The sequence below is a fragment of the Emydura macquarii genome, unplaced genomic scaffold, assembly GCF_026122565.2.
Source record: "Emydura macquarii macquarii isolate MOO-44397 ecotype Brisbane River unplaced genomic scaffold, CSIRO-AGI_Emac_v2 contig_1253, whole genome shotgun sequence".
Lineage (NCBI taxonomy): Eukaryota > Metazoa > Chordata > Testudines > Chelidae > Emydura > Emydura macquarii.
The window spans coordinates 69988015-70002037 of NW_027131390.1; the positions used below are offsets into that span (position 1 = coordinate 69988015).

The 14023-nt window shown below is 37.7% G+C and overlaps 1 protein-coding gene across 3 annotated transcripts in view; it reads left to right on the top strand.

The window, feature by feature from the left end:
* The window catches only part of ZNF385B (zinc finger protein 385B), a 245389-nt gene that overhangs the window by 52134 nt on the left and 179232 nt on the right, over nt 1–14023 (top strand). The window contains exon 1 of one of the 3 annotated variants that reach the window (XM_067549094.1): nt 7117–7247. The exons of 1 other annotated variant lie outside the window; for it this stretch is intronic. The gene's annotated coding sequence lies outside the window, so the exon portion shown is untranslated. Of the gene's footprint in view, nt 1–7116; nt 7248–7495; nt 7504–14023 lie in introns of those variants that run through there. One more of the 3 variants, XM_067549095.1, reaches the window with a different exon arrangement.

Sequence of the window (14023 nt, forward strand, 5' to 3'; positions counted from 1 at the left end):
ACAAACAAATCAGCTTGATGATATACATCCATGTTTGAGTTGGATTGGGTCTTTAGTTCTGCTTAACATCCCACTTGACGAAGGCCATTTTGATCTATAGTATTGATAATCCTGGGTTAGATCTTTCTGCTGAAATATCAAAGTATGGATTGGCCTCGCGGTATATTATGTCTGCAAACTGAATTTTGAAACATCTGCTAGTACATCTTGCCAAAGCCTGAGCTGCCACAATTGTCAACTCTGTACATGTTTATAAGAGCTTTCTTTAAAATGTGTTTTAAAGCTACTGCTAAAAACAAAGGCAATTCACTTACAAAACTGTTTTAAGATTTCCTGCAGCAATATGAATACTGACAAAACCAAGAAAATTCCAAGTGGACAACATTTTAGCTTGTCCACTGATCCTAAGATATCAAAAGTCACAGGTCAATGCTTGAACCTAACGGACCAGATTTAGATCTCATTGAGGTCTTGTTTCTGCAAGGTATTGAGTACTTAAGCATGTGTTCAACTATAAGTTTGTAAATAGTCATATTGAAGGCTTAAAGTTTAAGCACATGCTTTGAGTGTTTTTCTGCATTGGGGCCAGAGTGCACAGCATCTTACACAATTGAGCCCTTATTGAGGAGTAAATTCAATATGACCCTTTAGACTTCAATATTGGACACCACTGGTACTGTGAATTGGATCATAATCTGGGCCACAGGGTTTTGCAATAGTTCTCTAAAACATAGTGAAGGATGGCTTTTAAATGCTATCTTGAAATGCAAAAGAACGAAAGCGAAGAATTCTAATATTAACATTACATACTTTTCTGCCAGTTTAATATTTAAATATTTAGAGTATTGTGGGGGAGTCATGTAGCAGTTTGTTTTACTTCAAAATCCTATGCAACAGGGGATAATGCCTTTTGTGTTAAAATATATTCTACTTTTAAGAACATCTGGAAATCGTGTAGCTGTATCTGACTTCTGCTTTAGCCTGATTCATCATCTACTGTCAAACCTGTTCAGTCTCTCAGAATGGAGAGCCACTTTTACAGTTATGGTATGTTTACTGTTTTGATAGATAATTTATGAATATTTCTCAATGAGCAAGGATTACTGGTAGCATAAGACTTCCAATAAAGTTTATATAATCAATAATTATGTGAACATTAATAACATGTGATTAGCCTGCACCTCCACCTTCTTTCCAGCATCACTATTTATTTTAATGCATTCATAAGTCATATTTTTAGAGAATAAGAGAAATTGTCAGGTCAGATCAGTTTTGAATTTAAGAAAGCAGTAATAGTACTGAATTGTTAAATTTTACTATGCATTTGTTGCATTATGACTTTGAAGTTTCTTCCTTTCCCACCCATTCTCTGTACGTTTATAAGATATAAATGTCAAAAATTAACATATATTTTCTTTTCCTCCAGTCATGTGCTGGGTCTTGAATGTAGCCGCTAAAAATAAAAAGGGTCATTTTTCCTTTGACAAACAGTTTCTCCTTTTAACCTCATCTTGTGACTAAAATCCCTAACTTTTCCTTACCTCACTGTACTACTTCATCTTACTACAAAGAGAGCTAACACTGGAGCTCTCATATGTTGAAGAAATGATGACTCTGGTGGGTATGTTCTGGGTTGTTACAAATAAACTCTCCCTCTCATAATACTGCATGCCTCTCTGTGCCACAACAAAAGCCACACGTTATAATAAGAGTGAATAATATTTTATGTGCTTCTGCTTTCTACCTGCCTCTTCTCTGGGATGTTTCCCAACCCTCAAAATTCGTCCCCTATCATATTTACCATTTTGTGAACTGCTCTTTCCTAACAATACCTGAATTAACATTTATCTGAACCCAAAACATTCATAAAATATTTTAAATCCCCACAACGTTGACTGAATTGTTTTAATTATTTTAGAAAGTATGCTTTGTGTACTGATATTTGTAAGCTGTATACCTGCAGTCCCAAATCTGACTCATTTATCCTTTAAGACTTCGGTGGACAATGAGTCTTCAGTTGATAGCATTTCATAGCGTTTAGAAATTTTCTTTGCTCTAAATTTTTAAAATAATCCTACAACAAATAAATACAGATTAATCAAAGGAAAATTAAAAGGTTTTATGTAGCATTAATCTACCTATTATCTTTTAGTGTTTAAATTTTGTACGTGAGCAGAATAATTTTCTTAGTTTACCATATTTAAAGTTCTAAGCCTTGGAGACTTTCACAGCTCACAGGTTGGTTATTTTTGCCAGCCAGTCAGCATGTGTAATACACATCTCCATGCATCACAGTAAATTACCCAATTTAGACTGTAATTACTTAGAAAATTAATTCTGAATACATTATTTTTGTTACTATTTCAGTAGCATCCAAAGGTCTCCATTAGGACTGAGGTCTCATTGTGCTGGGTGCTGTACAAAAACACTCTCTTCCCAGAATAGCTTGAAATCTAATTATTTTCTGTCCTATATTTTCACGTGTAAATAACCTGCAGTCATGCATATATAGCATGCTCAATTTTTCCACAGTTTTCATAGTTTAGTAGCATGGTATTTTAATAGCGCATTCTCTCAGCTCTTATTCAGGCAGTTCTTAGATGATTGTCATTAAATTAAGCAAGGAATTGCTTGTGTACACTATCTGTCAAAAAAAAACCTTCAATTCAAAGAGTGAAGTAGAGAACTGTGAATGTTAGATAATCTACATGTATACCTCAAACTGTATATGCTTAATTCACCTTTGTATATTTTTTTTGTTGTCATTTTAGTATCTTAGTCACAGTGACAGCTCTAACTTTCTGATAGTAACATGGGGTTTGTGTTAGGATTATTTATGTGTTTTGGTAATGCCTAGAGCCCAGACCAGCTGAGATCAGGGTCCAATTGTGCTAGGCACTGTAAAAACAGAGTGAGACAGTCCCTGTCTCAAAGATCTTAAAAATGTGATTTAAAACTGAACTGTCGGTGTGTGATTACAAATAGTTCGAAGGAATAGGGGAGGAGAGGACAAGTAAATAAAGAAAATAACAAGCATTGGCCATAGGCCAGGTATGTGTCAGCTATATGACTTCTAGTTGACTTTAAGTAAATTGATTGAGTTGTCACTTCTTTTTAGACATCAGAGGTGGGCCTTGAAGATTTTGAAAGGGGGGAGGTAGCAGCTATGCAGATTTATTCTTGGAGGATGTGCCATGCTCAAGAGGTGGTATAAGTAAGCACACTTAAAGAAGTAGTACACTAGCTGGTGATGGAGGCAGCTGTTAATAGCAGAACAGATAAGAAAGGAGAAGCTACTTTGTGAAGGGCCTTAAAGGTACTGCTAGACACCAAGGCAGCAGCAGTTCCAATGTTTACCATCATCAGGTCTGCTCTTCAACCATGCAACTCTCATAATCAAAATCTAGGTAATAGTTAAAAGTAAAGAGGGACCATTAATTTAATCTCTGTATCCAGACGTTGTTTCAGTTTAGAGGATGGAAGGTTGGTTCAGTTTGGGCCAATCACTATTTACTTCTTAATAGAATGCAATCTCTACAATTGTTTATACCAGTTAGTAGACTGCTAAATGCATCCATCCATCCTTCTATTTTTTATAATGGTGTCCATCAATACGTTATTTATTACCATTATAATATCTAAACACTAGTTTCCATTAGTTTGATCATATTCCTCCCCCCACCCCCAGTTTATCCTCCCCTGTTTTAAATGTATTGTACTTATTCTGATGTCACTTACACTAGTATAAGTAATTAGTAATGCTGTTGAAACCAATGGGATTATACAGATTATAAAATGGTGATGTGATCCGAATCTGACTCATGATCCTTAAAAACAGAGAAGCCAAGAAATGCGCATTGTCACAAAGCAAAGCATAGGTCAACCATTCAGCCAGTGTAAATATTTGAATAAACTGGATTCAGTGTTGAAAAGAATGTGCCTGAGAGGGAGAGACTAGCAATATCAGAAAAGAACCCAAAGGACAATCTATTGATTTTATTCTTATCTTGATGACCTTGTAGTTTGAGTTAATGGTTTCTAAGCTAGACTGAATCCTTACAGGACAAGTCTCTAGTCAAGGAGAACGGGTTATTTAGAGCTGAAACAAACCCTGTATTTTGTCCATTATATAAAGCATTAATACAAAATTTAATTTTCTCATATTTAGAGAGGATTGTGATGTTTTTAGAGTTTGTAGATATGAGCCTGACATAGTTTAGCTGTATTAAATACTTTTTCCTTTTTAATGACATAGCTGGAATCCTCCAATTCAGTAATAAGCATCACTTATTTGTAGCTAATATAAATCCTTCATAAAATTGGTTACTGCTTTGTGAAAAAGATAAGAGCTTATTGGTCTAAAAAGCTAGGCTGTTACTTATTGTGGCATTCTTGATACCCTGGTTAAAGCAAGAATATATGTCTGTGTATATGTGCATTCTGTAAATGTGTGTACAACCATGTACAGGAAAGAAGCAGTCCCTGAAATCTGGAGAGTGCAGGGACAGTAGTTTTACCTCACCCCAGCTTGGAGAGTGCTAGAAGAGGAAGATTCTTTGGGGCAGGTCCTCAGCTGATAAAAACATCACAGCTCCATTTAAGTCAAGAGTGAAAAAGTATGCTCAATCATTCACAACAAATTTCAAGGTTCATCTTAATACCCACCCCTTGCATGGTGCAGTGAATTTCACCTTTACTGTCTTTAAGCATAATGCTAATACCAAGAAATTCGGTACCATGACTTCTTTTGGTTGGTGGTAATGTAGTTCTCAATTCCTTAACCTCTTAATTGCTAACCATGGAAGGAGTCAGAAGTGGAAGATCAAGAGGCACCAAGGGATAAAGTAATTGCAGCTCTTCAAAGAATTTTATCTGTCTTGAGAATGAAAACTGATGTGAAAAAAAAAATCTCATTGTTTCAGCATAACTATGGGCTTTCCCAGTGGCTATTAAGGGATATTCTTTTAAGAAATGATTTACCCGTGCCCCTTCAAAAGATCGGATGTTAGTTGAACAAGATTTAATTCAGCTACTTTTTATTAAGCAAGAACAGAAGCCCTAACTCCAAAATATGCAGCCCAGAGCACAGTAATTACCCATTTTTTTTCCAAGTTGCCTCATGGAAAGCTCTTCAGTTGAATGCAGATGAGGGAGAAATTATGTTAAAGGGGTTGGGTGTTTTTGTCCTTATTAAAGAGCTGAAGGAAAATAATAACTACATTATAATAAGACACAATTATACTAACTCAGAGTTAGATACTTTGTGTTATCTTTCAGGACTTTAAATTACTTTTAGTATTTTTCTTAAAGGGGTTAAGCACTAAGGCCCTAAATGTCCGTAACTATGCATGTGAATAGTCCCTTTGGCTTCAAAGAAAAGTGAAACAGAAAAACAAAACAACAAAAAACCCTAAAATAAAGTCTAAAATCTTGTTTCTACCAGGCTAAGGGCATGGCTTTATTCTAACAAAAGCAGAGCTAATGTGCCTAATAATAACAGTAAGTTATTATTTTATTTATTATTGCAAATGCAAGTTATGGTTGTCTCATTTTAACAGTTATACAAATTACCTGTTGCCCTTTCTCATACAACACTCATACAGTAAGATTTAAAAAAACTCTTCTCATGAGTCTTATCGCTTAAATCTCTCATGTTCTGCACAGTGAACTTTGTCATGAGCTGTGACAGTAAATGTAGATTTTTCAGGTTAATTTGTTATATCAATGGTTGGTCTCTAGATTCGTGAGCTACTATAATTGGATGTAAGCTACCTTCTGCTTTTCATCTGGATATTAGAGATAACGCAGGATGTTTATGAAGCTGGGGGGTAGGTATAGTTGTTAAAGTACCTTCATAATATTACAGATCATTTTCATCAATACTGCTTACCAAGGGATGACTGGCTTGATCTGAGTATTTTTATATTTCTTGATAGGTGCAGTGGCTAAATCTTTATGTACCTTCTCACAGCAGAATAGTTTCAGATAATAGCACATAATATCTACAGTGTTGCTATGCATATCAAGTATATATTGACAACCTGCTCAGTTTAGTTGAGAGTCAATAGGAGACTGCCTTAGAGATAAAAATATTTTTAATTTTTTGAGCTGAATGCTCTCTATATGATAAAATACAACATCACTACCATGTCCTTCTTCAAATATTCCACAAGACTTGCTTCTACCATTTATTTATTTAGCGATTGTATGTTTGCTGAGCCAAGCAATAGCTTCTTTAGTGGACAAGTGGCGCTCTTCTACCATAATGTCTACGATAAATTCCCAATTGTGTAGGGGGTGTAGAAAACCCATCTATTGGTTCGTGTTGGGAATGGATTTACTGCACACAGAGTAGCAAATGGGTGCCTGTTGTGTGTTGTTATAAACTGCAGTAAATAAATAAATAACTGAGGTTTATGATTACTGATATTAAAATATCTCATGTTTTTTTGTGTGCACATAGCTTCTCTTTGTAAGCATATATTCCTGTCACTTATCTTTGTACATGTATTTGTTGCATGCAGTTGTAGTGGCTTGTCTTTATTTTTATTGCAAACACTTCAGGGCAGGAACTGTTCTTCTGTGTGTTTACCTAACTCACAGGGTCAGTGTTAACTTGATTAGCTGCTACCTTGCAAATAGCAATTGCACACTATACTAGCTCCCAGGCACACCAGAATTAATCTTTAAATTAAAGTTTTTCCAATGTAACTGTGAATTGTGTGTGCCAGTTCTGCCCCCTTTTCACACAGCTGTCAGTTTGCCTGTGGTGATCTTAGGTTTTTTTTTTTTCCTGGTCTGTTCAGATGTCCATGGTTCTTAAAACGAAAAAACTTATTTTCTGTCAACTGCAAAAATAAGATCCTGTCTACACAGGAAAGTGTTTCCAGTTATACAAGTATCACCCCCCCTCCCATCCCACTCCTCCCGTGGACACTCTTGTTCAAGTATAAGATAGGCTTGTTTGTTTTTAGCTTAAATCTCTTCACTGGACTGAAAAAAGGCAACACTTATACTGGAATAAGCGTCCACGTGGGTGGGTTGGGGATGGGTGGAGTTTTATACTGTAAAACTCAGATCCTTTTCAATATAGCTTTATACCAAAAAAAATATTTCCTAAATTGCAACAATGGGCCAAATCCTGAAAATACAGGAGATAGGACTGAGTAAGAACTTTAGGGATTGACTCTGAATTTTGTGAATTGAAGGAGTACAATTCCCAGTGAGACAGGAGTCTGTGGAACATTGTGAGTACATTTACAAGTCTGAATTGATTGACTATTGTTATCTGTTGGAGAAAATGCCTGGTTTCTATGTGTGTGGGAGGAGCAGTATGGGGTATGCATTGTTACATGCCAATTGTAATTCACAAGGCAACTTTGGGGGTGATATTTTTGTCGAGTACTTATTAAAAAAAAGTAGAGAGAAAATAAAAGGTGGCAAAGCAATAGTGGTTGCTTTTGTTGGTTTTTCCCTCTACTTTAGCAACAAAGACTCAGGACTGTAAGTAACCATCTCTTTCTCCTTTCTGAACAGCAGCATGTTATGTTCATGAGTATTACTCATATTTTTAAAATTCAAAGACACAAACTGATTTTCTTTTACTTATTGTTATAACACTGGATCTTCAGAAAAATATTTTATTTTAAAGAATAGAAGTTTTTAAAATTCCTCTTTTAACTATGAGTTAAATTTTAATATTGTGGATATGCTAATTCATATTTAAGCTTATGATAGTTTAGTCATAGGATGATGTGTTTAACTCCATTTTCTTTTTCCTCAGGGATCTTTGCACAGGCCATATTCTTAATAGGCTATAATCACTTTACACAGCCTGCAGGGATCTTTGCAAAGTAGCTAATAACAATATAGATGGCAACTTTCCCTTACAAGGTTGATAGCTATGGATTTCATGAGATTTCCTGATGCTATTTTAATGCAGTAGGAGTGTATGCTAAATTTAGATCTTCTGTCTATTACTGGAGATCACTGCTCCTCTTCTACAGATTGTGGTAAATTTAGCCACTGTATTTCTGTCAAGCAGTGCAACTTACAGCATGCACTTGTTTAAACAGGTAACTTTGCAGGTAGAAGGCTACAAATCCCCAGAGATTTCAGTGGGTGTTTTTCAAGAGTAAAGGCTACATATAAGGCCTTGACTGTATTTGATGACAAATGTTAATTTAACATTCTTGTGACATTTTTATCTCAGTTGTTTATAATGTAAGACTTTCTTTTCCATTTTAGCTTGCGAGGTAGGGCCAACCACATCCCTGGTGTAACTATTGAAACCAATTGAGTTACACCAGGGATGAGTTTGACCCAGGATGCCTATTTAAATAGACAATTGACTGAGATTCTGACATTCACAAGAAAGCTGAGCTTTCAACTGGAATAATATATGTTTACAACAACTGGAAAGAGAATATAGTGATATGTTGTAATTTACAGCTGACGTTAGTAGCTGTCATAGAGGTCTGATAGCTTTCAGTAGCAGATATACATACAGTAGTGCAAAATATACAGCATTTACCATGACACCAGTTGTCGCAAAAATGGCTGAGATTAAGTACATTTTCTTTTGCTGAGGTTTTTTGGCAGTGTTTGGGAACCTTGGGTCTGTGGTCAGTTAATGCTCAAAGGGGAATGCGGGATTTCTTATTGTGGGAAACTGTCAATGTCTCTGTCAGAGAAGACAATGTGTCTCTGCCAAAACAGCAGTTGTGAGGCCATGCTTAAAAAGTAATATTTTGATGCTAATATTGCCAATCTTTTTATAACCCCCTCTTTGTTTAATGTGCTATTTTTGTGTGCAAGGTTAATAAGAGATTGAGGCAAAACAGCTCTGGTATTACCTAGACTAGAGTCCTCAGATTTCAGTCTGGTTTTTAAACCTGTCTGTGGTACAAAGGCAGCATTTATCTCATTGGTCAATCATCTTCTCTTGGCAAAGGTCAAACACTAAGTGCTTGTGTTGATTCTTTGATGCAAATGAATGTGAGTTGTTGACCTGGTTGCAAACTTCAGCAGGGATAGACAAAGTAGTAAGTGTGTGTCTCTCTGTTATTACCTCTGAGACAGCTAAGAGGAAATTGTTGTACTATTGCTCATCTACCCATCTCATGTGGGACCTTGCAAGATTCTCTTCTGTCATCATTTCTGTTCAATGTGTATTTGAGGTCTCCAAGTAGAGTGATTTGGGTTGCAGTGGCATCAATGTATTGAAGATACAGATAATGCAGTCTTTTGGCTTGCCCAGTGTCTAACTCATTCTGGGGTTATAGCTGACTGAAGCTCAAACCAGAGAGAAGGTTAAATTGATGCCGATTGGCTTGGAGAAGCACATGGAGGAGATGGCAGAGCTGATACCTGCCCCCCCGTTGTGGTCCGCTGAGGCGGAGGATTCGTGGTTTGATATCCCGGTAGAGAGAAAAGAGCAGCCGGACGAGGAAGTACCTTACACTGTTAGTTTATTTAGGCAGCACTCAAACTGTGAAAGTTACAAATCTTAGGCTATCATTACAACACTCAGCTGCTGGTGATATAAATCAGGTGCTTACCACAATAAGGGAGGGAAAGCCCATCACCCCCCTGTAAGCGGACTGCAACCAGGGAGCAAACCTGCCATGCAGCACCTGCTGGATCCTCTATGGGTCTGCGGAGAGCTTTGGGGCCGGGCAGCACCTGGGCTGGTCCCAATATATTTCTTCACCCCACTTCTAGCAATAAACTCATTGGTTATGTCTCAATCCACTTGGGGATTGGGTCCTAACATTTGTTGTTCTCTCTGCTATTGGCACTTAGCTAGAGACCAATCCGCTATGAGCTGTGGTTACTTGTGTTCATCTCTAGCTGCTCTATTTCAAGCTCATATCTAGGTCATGGTGCAGTTAACATATATTTCCTGAGTTTATGCCCAGGTCATGAGGCACTTAGCCTTGCTTGAGAGGCCTACCTTTGCTCATGGGGCCTAACTATTATTACTTATGCTACCTCAAGCCTAGCCTTGTCACTATACTATTATATCCACTTCACAATATTCTTCCGCTCCTTACACTCCACCCCTTGGCAAGACTAGGTCAGAGGCACAGGTTTACATTCTTGATAGGCTTGCTTGAACAACAAATACATTTTTTTCAGTTTACCCCATAAAATAAAAGCAACAACTGCTAAAAACAATAACACAACAAACAAAATCACAATAGAATACATAATAATATTCAAGACCTTCTTCCCCATTTTTGCCACCCCTTGTAGTCCCGGCATCCACAATGCTGTCCAGTTGCAGTGCAAACTTGGGTTTATTGCGAGGGCACCCGCTTTTCCCTTTGTTCGGTCGATGCACGGGTACGATGCAGTTGAGGTGCTGAGTGTGGGTGTGTGAATTACACATATCGCAAATATGGTGGACTCTGCTATACAGCTTTTCCATTATGGCCAGGCATGGGCTGCTACCCCCGCCCGGTCGCCCCTGCCGCCGATCAGATTCATGAGGATAATCTGGTGGCAGGGAAATAAACAGAGAGGTTAGCATTTTTCAATAAAATTGCAAACATATCCCCTGGGCCATCTGCTCCACAATAGTAATGATATAGAGGACAGCCGCGCTTGGCGGCGGTACATGCTTATTCAGGTTCCGGTAATCCACTGTTATCCTCCAGGACCCATCCGGCTTGTACCCTGGCCCTTACAGGCAGCTCACGCTGTGGCTGGGGCATTTTTTTTTTTTTACATCCACTGGGTGGCACCAGGCCATTCCCAGGTCTCCGAACTAATCCAGCTGCCCCAACAAGACTGCTATATCCCACATGTTCCGCCCCTGCACTACTCCCATTAGTGCCGTCGGCAGCCCCCGGGACTCAATTGGGATTCCCATCGACAAAAAGTTACTTCTGCCCCCATATTCACAAGGGCCGTCACCCGCGCGGGGTTCCTTCCTTTTTTTCCATAAATAATTGGCGGTACACAGGGGTGTCGGTCCCCCATTGTGTAGTCTCGTTCCACAAAGTCTGTGGGGGGAAACCCGCACCCCTTCACGCCCGTGGGCTTGGGGTTTTTCATTGAGTCAACACCAGATATGATAGTTGGGTTTTTTTTATATAATAGCCAGGTTGTGGTATTTAACCACTACCATATATTCTATTTTGCATTAAGGTTTTTTAAGCCTATTTATACCAAATTCACATTAATATATATTTATTTACAGGGCTTGTTAATTTTTTTTGCTTAATATTAATATACCACACAATATTAGTAACCAAACAAACAACATAAAACACCAAACACAAACTTTGTTATAATAATAAATTCATGGTGGTGTTCTTCAGCTATTTTGCTGATGTCCACTTTTTTTGAAGTTCTGAAATACAAAAAGAACATTTTTCTACCCCTTTTTGGGGGTGGCAGATTATTGCTTAAAATACCTCCTTCTTTTACAAATCTCCTTGCTGATTGCAGGCAAAACAGAGGAATTACCTCCATATTTTCCTAGGTCTGGCTGACTTTTTCACAGCCATAACTTTGGTTTTTAACAAATAATGAATTTTATAAAACTTGGAAGCACCGAAAGCAAAGCACTCTAAGGTGTTAATTTTGAGAAATAAAGCTCCATATGGCCTCAGTCCTGTCTTAAAGAGAGTCTTTGTTGCATGTTCACAGTTGAGATGAGCTGAATCACTCAAGCTAACCAGTCCCAGAATTATATTTCTGGAGGGAAAACATATTCTGTAAGAAGCTGCCATGCAGGCCCTCATTCCTCCCATTGGTTTGAGAGAACTGAAATTCTTTGACCTTCGTATATTGCAAGACCTAGTTATTTACACAGGCTTTTTCCCCACCTGGATGATCTTTTAAATTATTGTTACTTCTATGTATATTTTTGTTTTCAATAAAAAAGTTATCAGTGTGCTATAGCTAGTCAGAGTTCTTATATCCTTTACTCCTATACTTTGTCTGGTCAATCAGTAGTCTTAAAACTACAATTGAAACACACATTTTATTTAACTGTATGTATATAAAATGTTCAGATTTTATTAAGTGAACCTATAACCTTAAAATGGGCAACTCTCTGCCCTTTTCACATCTGGTTTCCGAAGGCCATCTGAAAAGAATGATTAGAAAAAAGTAATTATCAAACAATATATGAATTTATTTTTATAATTTAGACTATCAGACTGAGGACGGGGGGAGTATATTATATGCAACTCTAACCCTAAGTTTAACCCTTTTGTTGCCAGTCCTCCGCTGCACCTACTATAGTGCCATTTTCCCCTTAAAATAAATGAAATAATAGAATACCTAATGTTTTCAGTAGAACAGCAGGTGCATTTGACCTAGAAATACCTGGAACGTGTAGAAGCAGTAAAGGTAGTGCCTTACTTTTAAATAATTGCAGCTAGTTTCAAGAAGAAATGCAGAGGGGGTTGTTTTGTGTATTTAAAAAAAAAAAAAAAAGTAAATGAAGACATTTATTCTAACTGGTAATTAATACAGTTGTACAGTAAAGAAATATGAAATATTATGTTCTTCTGGTGAAGATACAAATATCTGTGCATTTAAAAAATGAAAAGATGGCCCACTACTGTGTTGCTACATTAAACTGAATTTGATGTTAGTATGGCGTAGTATGGCTGCAAACTGTGCTGTGCAGAGAGGATCCTTTGCCCACATGGTCCACAGAAGACATCAGCAGAAAGTCCTACAGCAATAAGGGTCTATCAGCACAGAGACGCTGCAGGGCTTGGGTTTTAATTCATACAAATCACAAAAGTTTAAGGATAGAGTAGCAGAGACAGAAATTCCACTGCAGCAGTCAGGAGGCTGTGGGAGATGTAAAATAGCACAGCTATTGAACTCAGCCTCTTGTTAGTTGTTACGCTCGTAGCCAAAGACATTTTTGCAAAAATCCCATTGGAAGTTAATAGCACTTGTGTTCCTAACCCACTTAAATGCTTTTGACAATCCCCCCAACACAAATATTACCTAAACTAAATTTTAATTACTTTTGTCGTATCCCAGTAATGTGTACAGGCCCCATCCAATAACCAAGCCGCTTGTGCTGGGCTCTGTACAAACACAGTGAAAGACCGTCCTTGCCCTGAAGAGCTTCCAGTCTCAGACTTTTCAGCAAGTGAACATATGGGAAAGTTATTTTGTAAGCTGCTCACTTTATCGTATGTGTGTGTGTGTGTAATGAGTTTTTAAAGAAAACTACATGGTCCCAAAATGACAGGTTCCTATTTTTCTTCCATGTTAGGCAGCAATACATATAGAGATTTTAATGAGCGTTTGAATAAACATGGAGCCTGGTCTGAACTAGAGGGTGTACTTTGCTTAAATTCTCTTGGTACTAGGCAGTCATCCCTTTTTTTTTTTATACCTGTTTTTAATGTGTTACTGTTACATTTATAAGTTTGTATGGGCTCCATCTGGTGGCCAATCTGAAATTCCTGGCTGTGTATTTTCTCATCTTGATTAAAATCTTGGTCTGTCCTTTCAGCCAGGATTGGCCTTAGTGTTTTTGTGAACTTGTGACAGTTTTTCACCCAGTCCTTTGCCCTCCCCTCTACCCCGCTTCCCCATGATCTGTGCCACCATGCACAGGGTTACCCCAAGGATATTTGGTGATGGTTAGAAGATAAGTTTGGGCACCCCCAATTTATCTGCCATTTCATATAAATTACAAGAGGAATTCTTCATATCAGCACCAGGCTTCTGTTGCAGGAGTTGGAGAGTCTAGCTGCTCTATGTGTAACTAATTACCAACATTTACAGCAGTTTTATGGTTGTCCAGTCTCGACATATCCACACATCCAGGATGAACAGAGATCTTTCCAAGGCAAGGACCAGCATCATCTTTTGCACAATTTAAGTTTCCCTTTATATTTATATAAAAGTCCATCCCCATCATGTTTGTAAAGGAAACTTTACAAATGTGAACTCAATGTAAACTGATGTCATTCTGTTTTAAGTCTGCAGTCAGTCAACTCCAGTGCTGCTGCTCCCCAGCTGCAGCAGAATGAAA